This window comes from Athene cunicularia (genome assembly GCF_003259725.1).
Source record: "Athene cunicularia isolate RWA chromosome 2 unlocalized genomic scaffold, athCun1 chr2_part1, whole genome shotgun sequence".
NCBI lineage: Eukaryota > Metazoa > Chordata > Aves > Strigiformes > Strigidae > Athene > Athene cunicularia.
This window is the reverse complement of record NW_020799095.1, coordinates 82,026,215-82,047,339: the sequence shown is the minus strand read 5'-3', so window position 1 is coordinate 82,047,339 and position 21,125 is coordinate 82,026,215. Positions and strand designations below refer to the sequence as shown.

Below are 21,125 nucleotides of genomic sequence, written 5' to 3'. Positions count from 1 at the left end.
TGCACCCTCAGAAAGTTTGCTGATGACACCCAGCTGTGTGGTGCAGTTGACATGCTGGAGGTAAGGGATGTGCCATCCAGAGGGACCTTGACAGCCTTGAGATGTGGGCCTGTGCAAACCTCATGAAGTTCCACAAGACCAAAAGCAAGGTCCTGTCCAGGGGTTGAGGCAATCCCAAGCACAAATACAGGCTGGGTGATGAGTGGATTGAGAGCAGCCCTGCAGAGAAGGACTTGGGGGTAGTAGTGGATGGAAAACTGACTATACCTGCACTCACAACTCTATCCTGGGCTGCATCAAGAGAAGTGTGGCCAGCAGGTCGAGGGAGGGGATTCTGCCCCTCTACTCTGCTCTTGTAAGACTCCACCTGCAGTGCTGTGACCAGCTCTGGGGTCACCAACATAATAAGGACACAGACCTTCTTGAGTGGGTGGAGAGGAGGGTCACAAAGATGACCAGGGGGCTGAAGCACCTCCCTTATGAGGACAGGCTGAGAGTTGGGGTTGTTCAGCCTAAAAAAGGCTCCGGGGAGACCTCATAGAGGCCTTCCAGTACTTAAAGGGGGCCTACAGGAAAGATGGAGAGGAATTCTTTCTCAGAGATTGTAGTGATAGGATGAGGGGAAATAGTTTTAAACTGAAAGAGAGTAGATTTAGATTGGATAGAAAGAAGAAATTCTTTCCTGTGAGGGTGGTGAGACACTGGAACAGGGTGTCCAGAGAGGCTGTGGCTGCCCCCTCCCTGGCAGTGTTCCAGGCCAGGTTGGACGGGGCTTTGAGCAACCTGATCCAGTGGAAGGTGTCCCTGCACATGGTGTGGGGGTTGGAATTAGATGATCTTTAAGGTCTCTTCCAACCCAAACCATTCTGTGATCCTATGAGAACAAAGGTGACCTGGACTACAATGTTCCAAAACTGCACTCAGCTGTTAGAGGTAACTGAGGCAATGGCAGAAGCATTTTGACAGTCAAGGATTTGACCAGGATAAAGCAGTCAGTTGTCCCTCAATGGAAGCTCCTTCCTCTTGGTATCTCTGCTGATTACAAATGCACTTCAGCTGTTTGACTGCTGCCACAGCTGTGCCACACTTTCCACCCTTCTGCACCCCAAGCTTTCCCCTACATGCTGACTCCAGACTCCTTATTTGCTTCTCTCCTTCAGCCTTTACATCTTCCCAACTCATTACATGTATGTCTGTGTAGAAACATGACCATAACACAATATAAAACCTCAGTATTTTTACAGTGTTCCCTTTTTTCCTATTCTCACATCTATTTACATGCAGCAATATTTTACAACAGTATGCATGGAAATGACAATTCTACTTTATTTTCAGTGCGTTAATATATTTAAGCAACCTGCAATGCAAAGTTTGGTTTCTAGTGATGATTACAAGGAAAATTCACCCTCAGGTATCAATTCCACTGCATATTCTTTTCATGAGTCAGTTGTCTAAGTAGCAATCACCAAATGCCATCATTTTTTTTTGTCTTTTAAGCACATTGTGCCAGCTAACAATAACTCTATGCCATTAAAGTATTAAAAAATACACTTTTTTTTCTGTACAAGATGAAAACATTTCAAACACAGACCACACTATTGCTTATTATGGATTGCCACCTTTGCACCAATGAAGACATACAGAAATTCACCCAAAAGTGTTTGACTTACAGCCATTAATCCTCAAGTCTCCCTTCTGAAATACTCTCAGTCCAGAAAATAAATATTCCATTGTTTCTCAATAACATATTTTGTATTACACTAAAAATACCAGCAAAACAAATACAGCATTTGCTGGTGTCTCCTGTTTCAGGCCTCCTTTACACCCGTACACATTCTGAATTGTATGCCTTTCTGCAGTTTCTTTTGGATAGTTGAAAGAATAAATGGGGGCAAAATAAGTATTCGAATAGTTAACATTACTTTACAAATTAAAACACATGAAGTCTTATCCGGTATTAATACCTTGAAACAAACATGTAATTCTCTTACAGATAGGATTTTCTTCAGGCTTGAGGATACTGGGAAGTACTCTAATCTGAAAGAGGTTCAGACATTTTAGGATCTTTTTTAACCTAAATTTTTAAAAATATATAAAACTTGAGAGAAGACATTTGTATTAATAACTTTTCAGTAATGAAAAGACTTTTCAAAGTCTTTCTCAAAGTTCTCAAATTTCTCAAATAGCAGGTATGCTGATAGCTAAGATAACCAGCATTAGCCATTTAGCTATCTCAGTAGCTGTCCTGCAAGCATATGAAAAAAATTCTTGAAAAAAAAAATTAATAGATAAGAATCAAATTCAGCTTTATTAGATTTGTTGAGATTCCTCAGTCAAATCAGTGTTTATTAGACACAGTTCAGGTATGTTTAGAGCATCAAGTTCCAGCCAAGAAAAACAAGAAAAAGTGTGGTAGCAGGTAGAAAACAAATACTGTATACATTTATGAAAAGATTTAGAAGTTTAAAACTTTCTTAGCAAGGTGTTGTGGTTTTTTTTCCTTTTTAAAAAATCTTTTAAAATCTTTGCCTTTTTAAAAAATCTTCTCTAAAATCTTGTTAAAGATCAAATTATTGTGATCCTGCCTGATCTTCACCACCACCTTCTCCAAGAAAGTTCTGTTTCCCCTTTACTCTGAACATGGTGTTTTGCTTCTACAATGACTTTGGTCATTAACTTCACTACGTTAACATAACCTGCCTGATTCCTGTATCAGATGAGGGAGCTGCAGGTAGAAATGTAATGCTTGATTCTAGTCTTCTCACTGCACTTAATCTCGCAGTTGCATAATGTCATGTTCACCTGAGAAAGATCCCTGAGTTACCATCAAGTTCTACCACTGAAAATGGTGGGCTACCTCTTTGTGTTGTACAGAGCAATAAAGTGATGCATTCTATCTTTCAGGAGGAGGAACTGACTGAATTGTAATATGATCCCTAAAACACGTTGAAAGAAAGAAGAACATGGAAAAGAAACTACTGCTATTTCAGCAAGTTGAACCATTTCAGCAAGTAACTTTCTGCTTTCAGTATTTTCTTTCAATTAATGAAGACACAGATTAATTACAGATCTTTTTCCCCAGATAACTTTTTTGTCCTTGTGAGTGTAAGAAGCAAGCAAGCAAGCAAAAATAAGTCATACCTCAGTATCAGATTATTCTATAGAATTATTAGCCAGAAAAGCTTTGGCTGCCTCTCCTTATAAAGACAAAGCATTTAGTGGGAAACGAACAAAAAAGTCCCACTGTTGCCATCTCTGTTTACCACAGTCCATCTGCCTGTACACACTCAACCACCAGGTAAAAGCAACACTGAAACTAAAGACATTTTATGCCACTAACTTAATGAGGAGAAAATTTCATCCTTTGCACCTTGAGCAGACAGCAGATACATCAATACACTGTGGTTTTTTCCTCCCAGTTAATAGCGGAATTAAAAATTACTAGAAAAGTCACATAGACCAGACCCTATGAGGGATATTCTTCATGGCAGCTAAGCAACAGGTCAAAAACCTATCATGCAATGTATTACATATGAGAGGAAGCTAAAGGGACATAGGCTCCATACAAAACAAGGTTTCCTGTTTCAGTTCAAAGATTTGTACAAATTAGAGAATGAATAATGGTGGCTTTCCAAGTTTTTAGGCTATCTTTGTGGTTCAGGAGTTCACATTCTATAGTCTCATTAAGAACTGTTTAAATCTCAGCCCATAACATTTTCTAGGCATGAAGATGACACTATTTGCCAATGAACTTGAGAAACCCATTTTTATGTTTAACATGACCTATCTATGTTAATGTCTAAACAGTAATGAGACATATCCTTTATAAAACCAGATTAAACAGATTTGTAAACTGCTACATGGAACTATGGTAAATTCGATTTGGGAAGGAAATGAAGGCTTCTCTCTTCTTCATGACTTAATCAAGAACCCTTCCAAGAAGGCTATTTAAGGGGAGAGATGGCAGTTTCCCTCACAAGTGATGGTAGCAGCCCCTAAATCAAGTGTCACACAGCTTCAAACCCTAAGGAGTCATCAGTCATGCTTGCAAGAGGGGAAGGAGCAGCCTCCTTCCTTGAGATCAATAAGGCAAACACAAAATACTCCTTCTGCTCTCCTAAGGATGATTGATGACTGCTTAGCAGCTGAAGTGTGTGACATTTGATTTCACTCACTGATAAGACTGTGTCTATCCAAACACCTTCTAGTTAATGTTTCCAGGGCCCCTACATAGCTGTTCTTTGTGACGTTTTACACAAAGCTCAATTGTTCAATGATTAATGAATTTCTCAACAATAGAAGAAAATTCTGTAAGAGAATTTTGTAACTGTGTTGCTTGATATTCTGATCACAACACAAAACAGGAATCCAGGCTCCTCAAGAAAAATAGTGGGAGATCTCCTGCATTTGTCAAACAACATTTAGTGCGGGAAAGAGACCTAAATGAAAACTGTTTTTTTTTCCTTAACACTTTAAAATATACCCTTTAGGTTTGCTTTCCAGAAAACCTAATGCATTGATTGATTAAAAACATTTTCCAAAACTTTAAGCAGATTTACACATGATTACAGATTTCAGACTTGAAACATGCTTTATAGCTTTCTTATTTTTCTTATAACACCATAGTGTTATCCAGTTATTTAATATTTTGAAATTGTGCAATCAGCATGAATTGAAACTGTGCTTTGTAATGTATCTACAAGGAACACTTTTATTTATAGGTTTTAAAACATGCTTGCTTTATATTACATCTAGTTGTATCAAAGGTCTTGTTAAATAAATTTTTTTAGTATCATGTAAATTGCACAAAAGTATTTACATACATTATAGGGCTTGTACCCAATTTTTCTGTTCTTAAGATCGATATTGAATTAAATGTTTCAAGCAGCTGTATTTTTATCTCTCTTATAATATCACAATCAGAAAATGCAAGAATGTTTTTTGACCCTGATTTTATAAGTGCTATGTTCAGCTGGATTCTGCCCAGGATGCCTTTAGCACTTTGCACAAAATTAACAAATCTCTGATAAATGCAAGAACCAGGCAACTCAGAAGTCTGTCAGAAAATACATTTGAAGGGAGCTAAACAGGTTGTCAATTATATCTGTAAATCTTTTTTCAGTTCTTTTAAGGTCAAGTGCTTCATATACAAGTCTGAACATTACTTTCCTTTGTCTGTTAAGTTTGTTCATCAAAAAGCATATTGGCAAATCAGAAGAATAATACTGCAGTAAAGTCCAGCAAAAGATGATGAGAGTGGCTATCTTAACTCTTCAGAATGAATGACAGTAACAGAATGGCACTACTGTCAAAGAAAAACACTCCACATAACCTTTATCATTTTGCCAAAACCAACCCACCAGAAGAAACCATACACAAATTCCAAGTTGGACTTGTCAAATGAATCTTCTATTTAAAATGTGAAACAAAAGCATTGCTTTTGCCAAACACTGCTAAGCTTTGCTGAGGCCTCGCATGAAAAACCATGAGCTCCAACTATTTAAAATGCATATTTGATGTAAAACTTGGGCTTGTTCCCACTTAATGCAAATAAGAGACTGCACGTTACCTTGAAGCTCTTTAAATTAAAAATGATACTGACACAGAACTGTGCCAAATTAACTCAGCTATGATGAAATGATTATAAAAACATGGTGTTACGAACTGTCTTGGCACATGAAGACATGATGAAGTCTCCATAACAGTCTGAAAAACTGTTAAAATGAAAATAAAGACTGGTTTTGAAGTCAACATTTTGTTTCCAAATATTATGCTCTTAAGTAATTAAATACACTAAATATGAGACAGAAAATCAAACAGATGTTTATGTTGAAAAATATACTTTTAAAAACACTTTTAACAGAATTCTAGATTTCTAATGCTGACATACTTTAATGTTATAGACTAAAAAATAAATTAGGTATGACCTTTTGGACTATAGTGTTTGGTCTATAATATAACCTTATAACCTTAACTTGTATTTTTCCTCACTAAAAAAATGAAACAGCTTTTCTTTCAAAACAGATATAAAAATCAATACATTCTCTGTCATGGTTCATTACGAGACAAACTAAAACCATACACAAAAGATGTCCTTAGCAATGCCAGTAACTGTGGTTAAGGACAGCAAAATTGACAGGTAAACAGGAGTTTACATCATACAGGGTTTCATCTTCCAGTGTGAAGTGTACTACCTCAGATACTTCAGCATATCATATGAATACTCTCCAACTTGAGGAAGACTCCTGCTCTGTTATCCACTAATGAGAACCTGTATTTTTAAAGTATATGAAGATTTTTTTGAAGGGTATGTTCAACATCAGCTACAGTTCTACCAGAAGTAGCTACTTAAAGTGGTAACAGATAAATAATCCCAAATTCCTTTCCGTGTCACATATATTAGGAAGCAGAGAAGTCGAATTCTTCAAGGGAAATTATGTTCTGAAACCATCAGACAGGCTTCACTTAAAAACTAAATTCATACGCAGATATGGGTTTGTATGCATCACTTTGCCCATCCCTCTCATTTCTCTTGAACCCAGTTAACTCCAATTAAATTTATAAGTATTCAAACACTTCCATGAAAACAGCTGATCAACTGGAAGCCAGAGAGATCTTACTGGTGTGTTCACAGAAAGAACTTACTGATGTGTTCACTGTGTGCTCAGAAATACCTGCTAGACTCCAAATAACCCACATGGAAGAGAACATTTGTGAATACCCAAACCGGGAGAAGTCATAATGGGAGGTTATGGGAGCTGCAGGGTAGGTGAGAAGAGAGGCTAAATATGCGTGAGTGCCCACATCAACCTGTGGAATACATAAATTCAAAGAAATAAAAATAATTCCCAGAAACAGTTGAGGCAGACAAAAAGTGAAGAAAACAGAGAAGACTCGTGGAAACCTGCCTGATTTCCTCTGAGCACCCAGTCCACCCACTCGGCATGCTCACAGGGAAACCCAACTTGCATCACTGTGACTCTCAAGCTGACTGTTCCTGGTAATGCCTTGAAGAGACAATGGTTTTCCCAATTTGTGGCTATAAGATGACCAGACTGTTTTGGAGCTGGAACTCCTTATTTGTCCAAAAATTTAAAAATTCAAAGGCTTTTTCCTGACCCAGAAGACATCTTCAACCACCAACATTTTCCATTAAATGGTCCACCCTTCACCATCTACTCCTATTGTTCAGAAAACTTTCACTCTGGCATTTTCTAAATTCTAAATGCTTAACTTTGAAACATTCAAAAAAGCATTATGTGTTTTGGAAATTTGCAATTCTGCAGTCTTCTAGAATTGTTAAACATTGTTATACTTCTTAGAATAAATGTCTATTTAAAACAAAGCACAAAATGCTAAATTAACAGCTTCAAACCCTTGTACCTACTCTACAGTAGATGAAAAACATTACAGGTTGTCATCCAGGATCACATTTGCAGTATGATCGAGTTCTCACCAACACTTTCTTTTCACTTTTCCTGGCCTGTTTTCTCCAGCAAGTTTCCTTCCTGTCTTGTAAGTTTCCCAAGTCCTTCTTATCCAGTAAAACCAATCTGAAACCCAAACCTTTTACTCAATTCACTTTGTCATCACCCACACCACTTGTCTATCCCACTGTCTACTTCCCCAACAGGACTCAAAATCCTGTTGATTTCAAGTCTCCTCCATTACAAACACTCACATTCAAATCCATACCCTTCCTTAAGCTTACACTGATTAGTCACTATTATACGCTTGCCCAGCTCCATCTTTTCAGCTAATCAATAAATCATTCCCCTTAACCTAAATCTAAATTCTAAAACCTTCAGAGCTCTCCCAGTACACCTTGGTTCCTCATAAGATTTGTCCCATGTCTCTCACACATCCTTTTTCAGTTTTGATGTGGCTTAAACCTAGTCTATTTATTAATTACTAGGCCAATGCTGGGCCATGGCCTCAATCCATGGTTTTCTAGATCCTTTTTTCACATCCCCTTCCCAGTCTTCCCAAACACAGAACTATGCCACTGTCTAATGAGTAGTCTGTTTCCATCTATGAGTCCCCATTTTCTTCTCTCCTTTCCTGGCAGGTTCCAACCACTAACTCTGTGATTACTCTGCATCTGGTCGTGCCTTCTGATAGACCAAAAGGAAAAGGGGAAGGCTTGCAGACCATAAAGCAGCAATTGGCTATTTGCACATTATAAACCAAGTCTTAAAATTATCTTTTGCCAGCAACTTTAAGTTACTGTCTACATTAAAAAAAAAAAAAAAAAAAAAAAAATCAAATTGTGTTCAAATCACAGAATGGACAGCTATTATTTGCTCACCTGAAATATTTGTTTCAAGGAGAAAAGTGCTCGTCTCAGCTCCCGTCCATTGGAATTGTAAAGTTTTTCTGAAAAAAAAAAAAAAAGGACAACAGAAAAAAGTTCAGCATAAACAATACTGACAACATAGCAAACAAGTAGTACAGATTTCAAAAGACTTTGAGTGGAAGAGCCATAGCACCCATTTCCCTTTAGATAGACTGCTGTTAAAAAAAAAAAAAAAAAGCTGACATAATTTTTACTTATACAGGACTCATTCATTAAAAAAGTGCAAGTAAAACCAGTGTTTAATTGTCTGTAACTTCAGATGACACCTCCCAGGTAAATTTACAAATCAGTGAGAAACAATGCCCTAATTTGAAAATGCCTAGAAATACTACTCTTTCTACATTAGGGTAGATTTAGGGCTTATTGAAAGTACCAGATTAGTCTCAAAAGACTCAACTGAGAGCACTCTTTGCTTTTGTTATCAAAGCTAGAGCCACTGAATCCCATCCTTGACTGCCTTCCCTCTAGACATTCTTTTCTCATGTTCTCATCTTTCTATTGTTAAATCCCTTCTGCAATGGCGATGAATGTTAATACCAGAAATAGTCGGACAGTCTGTTCTAAGCATAATTCAAAACAGTGTTTTATTCTCATGAAAACTGATCTTGATCTTTTACTAAATGAGGCAGAAGCCTTCTTTTCATCATCCAGTACTGAAATGTATTGCTTAATTTATTCCCCTACTAATGCACACTCATAGAAGCAATTTAAAGAAGACAAAAGCAACCCCTCTGTTATCTTTCTGAAACCTGCCACAATGTTTGTGCCTTTGGAATAAGTCTTGGATTGTACATCTCAAGGTTATTATTGCATATTTGGAAAGAATTTGAGACTATATGCGGATGGAGCTGAACGTATGCTCTTCAGGTCTACTACATTTTGCATATCTGATAGAGAGAGACTATATGCAACACTTCTACAGTACTAAATTGATTTTTACTACACTAATGAAATCTGAGGACAATTACAAAGGAAAATCAAATCTTCACGGTCACCTCTCATGACACACTTTTTCTGACCCACAGATTATCATGAAAGGATCTTCTCTGCAACGGACAGTGGCCAGCAGTTCATGAGATCAAAGCTGGAATGCCCATGGAGTGGGAATATTGTTATGAGAAAATTAAATAACAAACCCCAAAGTTTTATTTCTTATTTACCCTTTCTTATTTCTCTTTTAATTACCACTTTACACTATACAATCAAATTTTATTTCCCTCTCTCAGAAAGTTACAAAAAAGGCCTAGCATTTGAGGATTCAATGCATTTATAACTCAGTAATCCTTTTTTTTTGCTTCAATCAAAGAAGGCAGGTTTTAATTTTAGAAAAACAGTTCTTATTTCCAACAGTCATCTTCAACCAAAGGAAAAATGTGAAGTAAAACTTCAGCAAAACTTACACTTTTTTTGGGGTAAAATTTGAAAGTAGTCTTGTTCATCCCTAATTGCCTCTGATTTCAAAGGCAGAATGTGTAGAATTGGCAAAACTATTGTTGTTATAAGTTGTCTCCTTCCTTGCACTGTTTATAGATTCCTGACAAAACACTGAAGGAACGGATTTCACTTCAAGCCATAAACTTACAGGCATACTTTAATTACTCTCGCTTAAAAACGCACTGGCATGTGAAACTACATTTCTTGGCAGGATAAAGAGTAATTTTGTTAGGAAAGCTTAAAGAATAATAAAGGTCTTTTAAGACCCGGTCTGTCAACTTTACATGCCATATTACACAAAATATTCTTCTTTGAAAGATACCTCCATCTGGCATTTGTTATTACTAATTTCCCTCTATTCATAATTCACCAGCATCATTACGAGCAGAATCTCTCCAAACAAGGCAGTACATTATCATCTTAATTAAGAGAGGCACCACTTTTTAAAGTGCTGGCAACTTTGTACATAAGTATGAGTATCCTAACAAATGCCATCTGTTGATCTTGGTCTTAAACAAGAACAATCATCATCCCGGCCCGGGGTAAAGTCCTAATGAACCATTGTTATGATACCATAACACTGGTTGCTTTCATTGGTGCATGCAGATTTTTGGTATGGCTCAGAGAAACAATGTTGAACATTTTTCATCTTGGTCTTTTCACAGAGCATTAACATCGTCCTTGGCAATCAGGACAAACAATGCTCTCCCTGCTCACGTGTAGCAAAGACAGAAGTTATTAACTGCAGCACAAAAAAGGGGTCTATCATTTGAGCTGAAGAATCAATAACTACCGGAAGTATCAAGCTTGGCAAGAGCAGTGGCAACAAGACAGCAGCAGGTATAGCAAATGCTTGAGCTGGTCTGACACCCCTTTTGAGGAGCAACAGTCCAGGTAAGCAATCTCATTTCTGACATCAACTACCAGGGCGCAGCAATCTACACAGAAACAATTTACATTGGCAGATCCCTCCTCACGTGGAGCTAATGTTGTTGAATCAGCTCAGAAATACAAGAGATACAATCCTTCACCTGGTATTCTTACACATAGGCAATACGGTCAGTAAGTTGGCATCCACTTCTTACAGTGTTGGCAACCATCAGAAATATTCACAGAGCATAACCCAAGGAGGAAAGTGAGGTGGTCACTCCTTGGACTCATGCTACATCAGATATTTTGGTTTAGAAAACCACAGTCCAGGCTGAACCTCACCCAGGGCAGGAAAGCCTGCATAAGCCAAGATACTGCACGCATCACCTTATAAAAGCCTGTACTTTTATTGTATTTCTGTGTGATTTTTTTTGGAAAACAATAAATGCGTACAGCTCAGGGACACTCAAGAAGATGCTCTCAAGGCCTTACAGGATTCCTATTTGTCAACAATAACCTTAACACCACAGGGACTACAGGGCTCATCCCAAAAGCCCCAGACTGCAGCCAAGGCTATGAAAATGCGTCAGCAGAAACTGAAAAGCTGAAATAATTCATAATCTCTTTTTCTATGGTAGAAAATCAAATTAAAAAAACAGAGAGGGAAAGGCACATATGCTCATGATGTTTTCACATTGAAGATGATTCAGAAACCACACAGCAAATGCTTTTTAAACACTTGCTATTTTACATAAGCAATTTAAAGCATTTCCCTTTTTAAACAGACAAAGAAATAGCCTTCCATGCTAAAGCACAGAAGTGATTGCAATTCCCATGGTGCATCCCTGGCAGAGTTGACTTAAATAGAAACAAATGGTGCCTATGGCTTCGAAACAGGAATCCAACCTGCTAATATCACCAGAACCAAAAAATTCTGAGGTGCTCCAGGGACAGCTCAAAAGACCTACCTGCTCATTCCTTTGTTATAATGTAGATAAGCTTGAATACATACACCAGGACTGCTTTATGACAGAAATTGAACTTCCAAAATTCAAGCAGGAACACTTGCTGCTACACCTGTCCCTAAAACTTCATGAGCCCCTTTGGTAAAACACATCTCCCATTCTTTCCAAGGTCACGTACAGGTTAGAGACATACTACACTCATACAATTCAAAATTAGAGAAGGTAAAACAGGTCAGGGAGTTTGACATATCTTACTGTATTTATGTATTAATGACTGAATTTCTGACAGTTATGTCCTGATAAACTATGGTATTGCAGTTCTTTTTTACTACTTTTCCTCAAGAAAAAAAGATTTCCATCTGTGGCTGTGAAATAGGTTTAATTGCCTACATGATAGAAGATTCTCCTGGTTGTTCCCTCTGATGTTAACGAACACTAGAGGGCACTGCTTATTTCTTTATTTTATGGAAGAAAAGGCACTCTGTCCCTCCATGGGCTTCCCACTGATTGAGCAATACTCTTTAGGATGCTGAGCGTATACTTCATTAACCTTGAAATCCTGCTTTTTATCTTTAGACTGTAGGACATCCTGATAAATTAAAAAGCATTAGCACTGCAAAACTCAAACATTCAAAATCAGAGTCAACTCTTGTGAAACTGATAGAAAACTAGGTACTGGTATGGACTTGAGTTTATTTACCTTTCTGTAACAAGCAAGAGTCACATTTGTTTAATTATCCTTCATGTCATAACGGGTAGGTGTATATCCTTGAAAGACAAAGAGATTCCCTTAGTTCACCTCTTCTTTCTACAGGCAGAGCATCAAAGATAACTGGGATTCTGATACAGACAATGAGATACAGTATGAGAGTTAGCAACCTACAAGTGCCTACTTTCTTGCAATGGCAGAAGTTTGGTCTAGAGAAGGCTTCATGTGCTAAAGGAAAACCATTATTTATTACTCTGGGGTTTTGTTTGTTTTTACTTTTGTAAAAATAACTCTCCTAGAGAGGAAAGGAAAACAATTCATGCTGGGTGAAAAGGATTTTCTCTAGGTAAATTTGGTACAAACATGGCAGTGAAGGCAAGGCAGTTTGGTTTGTAATCATCACCTTTTCAGAAAACAAGAGAAGCCTTTAATTATTTTTTTTAATTATTATTATTTTTAATCAGCTTTCAAAGGGGCTTCTGTATTTTCAAAGACAACTGTCAGAAGCTCAAATTTTGTTGGGTATTCTTTTTTGATTACTTGGGAAAAGAGACATTTAAAAAAATAATAACTGGTCTTTATTCTTAATGAAAATATTTTCTTCTGCTTTTTATAGGAAAAATGGTGTTTTAAATCCACAATAATAAAAGAAAAAACAGAACTGACTGAATATTGCTTGGTTCAGCCCCATGTGTTACACCTAACCTCTGACCGACAGGGTACCATCCTCCTCCCTTCCTCTTCCATCACACCCATTGAATTAGTCCCTGGGATATAGTAATTTATGTAGCATCAGCCTTTTGAGCTATTGGCAAAGGCTCATGAACATCTGGCTGAGCACAAATGGGAGTTGCTCTGCTTCACTTGCTGCTGCCTGAATGACCTCCACGTCTCCCATCCATGCCTCTTTTCTTTAAACTATAATTTCAAGATGAAGCTCCTTTCCTTACAAAAACATAAAGGGAGATTAACTCCACATTTGATTACATTAGCAGGGTACCTGGTGCAGATCTAATTAAACAACATTTGAAACATTTCCTGCCTTTCATTTCTAAAGTCCTTGCATGGGATGGAAGTAGAAATATTCTCTGGCTTCCACTAGCCACTTACAAAATGGCTAGTACTTAAGAAACTAAAAATTTAATCTTGGTCCCTGCAACAATGAGTAAAACATTATTTTAAGTGCTCACTAGAAAGAAGTATTAGTGATAGAAGTAACAGTAATAGTCTTTTAGAAATTAAATGAACTGCCTAAGTTTCCACCCACACTGATTGGGGGAAAAAAATAATGAACAAAGAAAAATGTTTACAACAATAAAAGAACCTCTTTCTGCAAATGCCAAGTACCACACTTCCAAATTTATTACTACACTATTCCAATTTTAAATGGGTGTTATTCTATCTGAATGAATTTGAGCAATTATAAAACTGTGTAAAAATGTGAGCAGCATGGCAACAAGTCAAGTCATATGGGTCCAATCCTGTGAACAGGCTTCAGGAATCAGCCTGGTAGACTTCACTGCGTTACTCGAGTGGGCCCATGAGTACATATAGTGCTGCAGTTCTATAAAATAACTGTATATAAAAGTAATTAGTGCAGTGTGCCAGTCTTTCACTGTATGTCAAACAAATTAAAGCAGTCCTCTAAGAAAAGACCTGGTCCTGTGCCAGGAATAGGCTCTCTTTTCAGTTTTGCTTTTGTTCACAAAAGCTAGTCATAAATGTGTTGGCCAGACAAGGCACTCTCCTTTTCCTCCCGGACTCCCTAGAAAATACACGGAGAAGGGATTCATTCACGGCACAATGCCCACTACTACATTAACACAATAGCTTCTTCTGCTGAGATTACTTCATTTTACATGTTACAAATCTTTCTATTTTCTCTGAATTTGATCTTATTTTCTCTATATAAACAGTTTGTTATGCATTAATTAGTGCAACACATCACATGTGAACTCAAGATATATATTTTCCCACTGATCCAGAGATAAACAATCAGCACTTAGCAAGGAAAAGGAGTTTCCTCACAATAAAGGACCCGAGGCCAAGCAAGTGGCTGTGTACAAACTTCGGGAAGCCTGACCATGCCAACGCTGAGCCCATGTCACCATCAGCACTGACTGCTTTGGAGGAATGTGCAGGCTGCCTCCAAGGAATGCTGCCCCTGCTCCTCGTCAGAGCAAAACCTCCCTCCCTTCCTTTTCATTCAGACACACAGCAGCTGCTTCGCTAATTATCCGGGACAGTGGGTCCCCTCAGCAAGCAGGGTCCTTTGCCCCTGCTGGGAGAGGGGGATCCTTTGTGGGGAGAGGATCCTATTACGCCTGCATATGAGAAGGGTTCTCTTTCAAGCCTGCATCCTTATTCCCTTTCTCTTGTAAAGGGCCCGCAGGTGGGGAGTGGGAGGAGGAAAAGCCACAAAATAGCCTTGGACATCCTTTCCTATCCCATACCCTAAAGCCACATTGGCAGGGACTTAAAGCAGAAGGTGCAAAGAGCCACCTGCAAACCCCAGGGAGCCTGTGGGTTTGGACAGACAGGCAGAGAGAAGTTCATGGCAGGATCTCCAGTGTGAATGAAAAATTCCCAATACAGCCAGCATTTCAGTGAAATTCTGTACACTTGCACTTAGGGAGTTTCCAGCCTCTTCAAGGGCAGAAGTCTGCTTTCCTGCTGCTGCAAGAAGCAATCGACAGAAACAGTCCCCTGGATTTCCACAGGGAGAGCACACAGGGCAGAAACCCCCTCTGGGAAGAAGGATTGGAGCTAATCTTTTTTGAACATTTCTCTGAAGCACCGAACATCCTAACTTCTACCACAAGGGAATTAACATAAAACTGTCAGCACAAGAACGATTATACATTTAAACTCAGTGAGAAACGCATCCACTCCTCCAGGTGCAAGAATCCTCCCCATGAAGTGTACCCTGATGCTTGCTCCTGTATTTCCAAGAGAGATGACATGAGATTCAATCTTTTGTATAAAAAGAAGTAACAATAAGAAAACTCCAGAGGACTGGGGAGAAAAGCAATGACCTTGAGGATTAGGAATCAGAGACATGCAACAACAAAGAAACAATGCAAAGAGAAGTACAGAAGAGCGGAGAGGACTCAGTAAGAGGGAGACATCAGGAGAGGTGAAGGTCTGAAGTACCACTAACAGAAACCCAGTAATGCTTAAACAATCACCTACAGAGAACCAAAGAATTAGGAAGTATGGAGGGAGAAACTGAGTGAAAAACTGAATCATCTGTGTAAAACAGAGAGAGAAAAATGATCCTTTAAGTATAGGTCATCTTCTTTCTCAACACATCATTCCCGAAGACTCCCCCAACCCTTGGTTCCAGGTTTCAGTCAATGCTTGAGATTCATTACCAACATCCAGATATACTGCAGCAACATCTAAGTAAGATTTAAAAGAAGGAGGTTTTTACATAGAGCTGGTAGAAGGGGCTTTCCAGTCTTTATCATACCCCACCCTGGGAACCTAACAGGTCTAAACTGATTTCTCCTCTTGACCATTTCTACCAAACTTCTGTTTATCTTGCTGCTTCAAGCAAACCACATGTCACGGATAAACCATTAGTCAGAGTTTCCCCTTCACTAAGCTCTAAATTACTATCCCTTTGCTCCTGTAGACACATCCACATGCATGTGGAACTAGGAGGAACATTTGTCACACTATCTGTACACACTATGGCAAACAAATGCCAACGATTTATGCTAAAAGGAGATGCTAAAATGCAGCAACTGTTTATATAGTTAAGTGCAAAAGGAATCCTTCACTTTCATCTGCTGGATCCTTGGGGTTACAGCTATGGAAGATGGTACTCTGTATGTTGCACTGTGGTACACCAAGATGTTAAAAACTGACAGTGTCAAAACTTCCTTTCACTATTTCCATTTCTAACTTAATATATTAGGGCCCTGCTTACTCATAAGCCAGTGAAAGAAGGACATACAGGCTGATGTGGGCTGAGAGCAGGGTAAAGCTGGCTGACAGAAAGGGCTAGCTAGTACTTTTCCCCTATTTTTATACCTCTGTGCTCGCTAGTGTTTTCCCAGCTTTGTACTGCAGAAACCCATCTCAGTTGTCTTCTACTGCTGCTGTGGAAAAAAGAACATGAGAAAAAAACCCAAACAGTAGGTTTTACTTAAATTATGAAGTAAAAATTAGAATGGGACATTAAAAACCCAGAGTCAACAAGGAATCACTTAACTGCACAGAAAGCAGCAGCAACAACACCAAGACACTTGAATGGCTCAAGCATTTCAGTGATTTAAAAAGCCCTTTATAAATTTGTCATCTCTGGAGAGATAAAGAAAACACAAGGGGTGTTCACTGCAGAAAAGCCAGAAAAAACCCTAGCTTTTGTGGTGAGGCTGGAGCTGGAGAAATTATTGCCAGGCCAATGCCACAAAAAACATTTGCTGCCCATTATGAGCTGAAAGCTATGAACAAAGTGGAACTGCGAGGCATCTTTGAATTCACTTATCACTTGATATATCACTGCAACTTTTCTTTAAGTTTCCAAATTACTTCTCTCACATGTATCCCTTCCGATTTTGCAAGCTAGAAAACAGAATCCACCTTTACAGTTACATTTCCCATCTAGTCTGCTACCTACTGATAATTTTGGTCACAATGGGGAAAGCCTGCTGTTGGAAACAATGGCAGCAAAGTAAGTACACGGAGTAGGTCCATGGACACAGTACAGATCTAGAACAAATTGCTTAAGCAGCTCGGTCTTCCTTCCTTCACTGAAATAAAAAGCAACACTAGAAAGGAATATTCGAGAGTTACCATTTTGCCAACATGCTAACAAAATAGAGATCCTCTGCCTCTTCAGCCCATTCATTTCAGCTATGGAACAGGCATCACAGCATACTTCTCTGCAATGATTTATTTATACAGGTCCTCTCCACTTGAATGCAAAAGGCACTAATATACTCTTAAGTTCCAAAGTGCAGGAAACAGCATTTCAGGTTGATAACTTCAAAGGAAGCCACTTCAGCATGGCCAAAAAATGCTGTGACTGCTCTTCTGTAAAAGTCAAAGGGTTACAGAAGGGAAAAGGCTGCGTAGCAAGGTCAAATATTACAGCACCGTATTACAGCAAGTGGTGATGGAAAAGACTTAAGAGGTCATCTTGTTCATCCCCCTACTAATACAAAATTGTTCCCTGGAGAGTAATACAGTAGGAAAGTAGTTGTTATACTAAAATATAGGTTACATAATTCAAGAGAATGGGGCCAGGGAAAATTGCTAGAAAAGAAAATAATATAGAAGAACTTACTGCTTTCTTTAGAGATTACTGTAACCCAATCTGAAGCTAAAAAATAATAATAAAATTTTAAAAAAATAAAAGGATACTGAAACCAATCTTTAACATTTGTTTCAGTTTATAACCAGGTCTCTAAATTGCTGCCCTGTATGCTTGTGCTTGAACAAGCACATCAGTGCTTCTTGGATTACAAGTACTTAATTACAACATGCTAGTCATAATTTGAGTTTTCTGGTTTTATTCCACTTGAAACACAATGCCAACATGCTGCCCTGTGCTCAATCAGTATTTGTAAACAAAGAGCAACAAGCAAATTATAGCAACCTATCACTAAAAAAAAAAAACCCCAAACCAAATATTTAGGCGCACACCCGCTATCCCTAGAACTATGGATGCCTTATCTGTGCTGACAGCTTGGCAAGAAGCAAAACATCTGAGCTCAAAGACATCATAGGTTTGTGCCAAGAACGTGAATGAGCTCCTGAGCTTCAAGTTCAGACCAAGTTTTACTGTTGCATAAGACATGCCAAAATATGTCAGAGGCTCTATCTCCAAGACTACGTTGTTCCAGTGATCCCAGCCCAACTTCAGGAAGTGCATCATGATTTAACCAGTCTTCAGACCTCAGAAGATGCAGCTTCCTAATTAACTGCATGTGTTCAACTCCATCAGAGGTTGTTTGAAAATTTCGACAGCACGTATGGGCCACTCATCTGATAGCAAGCTAACAGGCAAAAGAACATCAGCTGCAGCTGATAGTAAAAATCTGATAAAGCTGCTTATCAGATTGCTGCTAGAAATTGCAGTGGTGTGTGCATCTTTAAGTAACTGAGCCTGCATTGCCTACATGCATGTGAGACTTTCCAGTCACACAGCCACGCTGCTGGAGTCAATGGGTTCCAACTCAATGCTGGGGTTTTTTTGACCATTTGGAGTGGTCAGGACCAAGCTTCCACCGCAAAATTCTCACATACAAAAAACAGTAGATGTGCCTGTAACTGAGACACACAACATATATTAAGGATTAATATTTATTTGTACTTCAGCATCACTGAGAGGCATCAGCCACGCAGCCATGAAGATCCCTTCTGGAAAGCTTCCAGAGGAAGCTCCATTGGAGCTTTATCTATAGGATTTTTTTTTCCACAAATTAATTAAAAAATAGAATAAGCAAAGAATTCCAATGGAAATGCCACAGCATCTCAAGGATATCTATTTCAACATTTCACTAAATTTACTGATGAGAATATTGGTTTCTAAAACAGTTTTTTAAAATTTAATTTTCAGATCTCCTGTCTGAAAACTCTTGTAACTTCTCCGTAGAACAGCCTCTGCTTTACGTTAAACAACTTTGTTGTATCTCATCTTTCCTAAACCTCTGATAGTCTTTGTGCTTGTGTACATCCTCTAATGAATTCCCATCTTTAAATGCCCAAACCCAGACACAGCAATTCAACTGAGGCTTTAGTGATTCTGAGTAGAGGAGAAAGAGCATTTCAACAGACAAAGACTTGGGTTTGCTTCAGTATTAGAGAGTCACACAACAAAGAACAATCCCTTAAGTAATAGTCTCACAGTTCCTAGCAGATGTGATGTTAGTCAAAAACAGTTGGCTAGTTAACTAGCTTTCTGCAAATAACTGAATCTTTTTACATGTGTCTTGATGCATTTTAGGGTTTTTGAAGAATGCTTTTTTAGAATACTTTAAGGATATAGTTAAATTAACAGAAAGTAAGTTAACAGAAGTTGATTTGCAACAGAGAGAGAATGAAGAAATATCAGATGTGCAGAATGACAGAGCGCAGCACAAATACTTTTAGCAGATGTCAAAGTAATTCAGGGTCAGCAAGTTTCCCATCATTATAAAATTATTGGGATACATGAAAAATGCACCATTTTGGCAACTGAAAGGAAAAGAAAACCCCACTAAGATCTCAAGCTAAATCCATGTCAATGCATGATTCTCATCTGATGTGGGTTCCAGATCAAGCACATGGCCAGTCCTCATGCAGTAGCCTGGGGAGGCTTGGAGGTCCTCGTGATCTGCTGGGCAACTCAGCTCCCAGCACTTCTACTTCTGCTGCACCATGTGCCTCACCACCTCCAGGGCCACACTGGCAAGTATTGTGCCAGCCACCTGCACCCATTGCTGCTGCATCTGCCATACTGTGCCTTACAGCAAGAGGGACATGAACAGGCACCCCAAGAAAGTGGCACAGTGATAAGTGTAACACACTAGGAAGAGAGGTAACATTATAGGTGAGCCAACAGTCTCAAGCTTCACATGCTGCACCCAACAGCCCTGCAAGAGAGCACTACAGTTGCTATCCTTTACTCCTATGCAATTTATTTGTCCTTCAATTGTTGTTTTTAATTACTACTCAGACTGTTGCGAATATTGAGGCTTCTCCAGCAGTGAGAACACACCTTCATACTCTCTTAAGGAGCTGTACATCAGACTGCAAAGATTTAACAGTGGAAGTACTTAGGTACTTCACAATGTTATAAAAATGAGGTAAAAGCAAGGTACTGCTCCACTTTCCAGGTACCACGATTAGAATGAAGGGAGGTGCCAAAAGTCACTCATATTAAAATCAGGATAACTGATAAAAGACTGTATTCATCGAGTGGAAACTTCACTGTTGGAAACTGTCCCCCAATTTCACAGCTGAAAAACATCCCAGATTGTCCAGGATCAAGATGTATGATACTGGTAGACTCCACAACAGTATGGATGCATGTACGAGTGAGAGAAAATACAAAGCAAATATCTGAGCAGCCGTTTCACCCACACTGACAATAAGACAAATAAAAACTGCTGTGCTAAATGCCTCTCTCAGCTGCATTTGGAAATCAGTGAGTTTGTTTATGTGCATTAGCCACACAGGTCCTATGTAGCAGCATGAGATAAGCTTACATACAAAACCACCCACTGCTCTGGCAACAGACTTTCCTTTCTGAAGCAAAAGCTGGACAATGCCTCCCCAAGCAATGGCACACTGTCCACTGGGGCACCAGGTCTTCCCCTCTCTCACCATCTGCAGAGATGAAGGCAAGAGAGACCCTGGAGCACACCTAAGCGTCACTCAGACTGATTTCCCCCTTACGTTTTCCCCCCAACACGTCCACAGTTCAATCAACAGTTTTTCTAACAATTTAAATGAAAAGTCACTTAAGCTACTGAGTTCCTTTCCATATGCCTCAGTCTTGTGCTGGTTCAGGGCAGTTTCCAGGCAAGTTTGCAATAGGCACGAAATACCACATTTGCAGCTTAACAGCTGAACAACCCAAACAATTCTTTTTAGTATCAGCAAACTTCTACATTGTATTTGTTAAAAACAGTAACAATAAAAAAATATTTCTGAAGCACCTAAGAAGAGTTTTTCTTTTAACCTCCCTAGAGGAAAGGCTATCCTCACAGTGCTCTCCACATACCACTTACCACCTACCACCCATTTATATTTTCAAACATTCCTCAAATGCAATTTCTGTTTACCGTGCCGTGCA

General features: G+C 38.8%; 1 protein-coding gene across 1 annotated transcript in view; it reads right to left on the bottom strand.

The window, feature by feature from the left end:
• The window catches only part of FHOD3 (formin homology 2 domain containing 3), a 369,637-nt gene that overhangs the window by 210,461 nt on the left and 138,051 nt on the right, over nt 1-21,125 (bottom strand). The window contains exon 3 of the mRNA XM_026841709.1: nt 8,309-8,376. The gene's annotated coding sequence lies outside the window, so the exon portion shown is untranslated. The remainder of the gene's footprint in view (nt 1-8,308; nt 8,377-21,125) is intronic.